This window comes from Trypanosoma theileri (assembly GCF_002087225.1).
Source record: "Trypanosoma theileri isolate Edinburgh chromosome Unknown TM35_Tth_49_V1, whole genome shotgun sequence".
Classification (NCBI taxonomy): Eukaryota; Euglenozoa; class Kinetoplastea; order Trypanosomatida; family Trypanosomatidae; genus Trypanosoma; species Trypanosoma theileri.
Window position 1 is genome coordinate 26,790 of NW_021639891.1, and position 336 is coordinate 27,125.

The window sequence follows — 336 nt, forward strand, 5'->3', positions numbered from 1 at the left end:
CGTGTGTTATGCATGCGTGCATGGCCACATGGTGGTGAAGGGGGTGGATTTGTCGGCTGGGGGNCGCTATGAATACTTTACTTCGGAAGCAACTGTGGCGGATCCCACATGCCCTGCAGAGAGAAAAAATCCACTAATGGATCTGTATTTCTTTAATAGTGCTTACTGAGGATATCAAAGCAAATAAGTTTCAGATGGTAGATCTTTCTAATGTGCTGTATTATGAGTAGAAAAGGGTATTATTATGTTTTTTTTTGTCTCTTATTTTGCTCTGTATATGAGGTTTTGAACTATTGTTTATGCCGACGGGAAATAATGCATTATATGAGGTAAAAC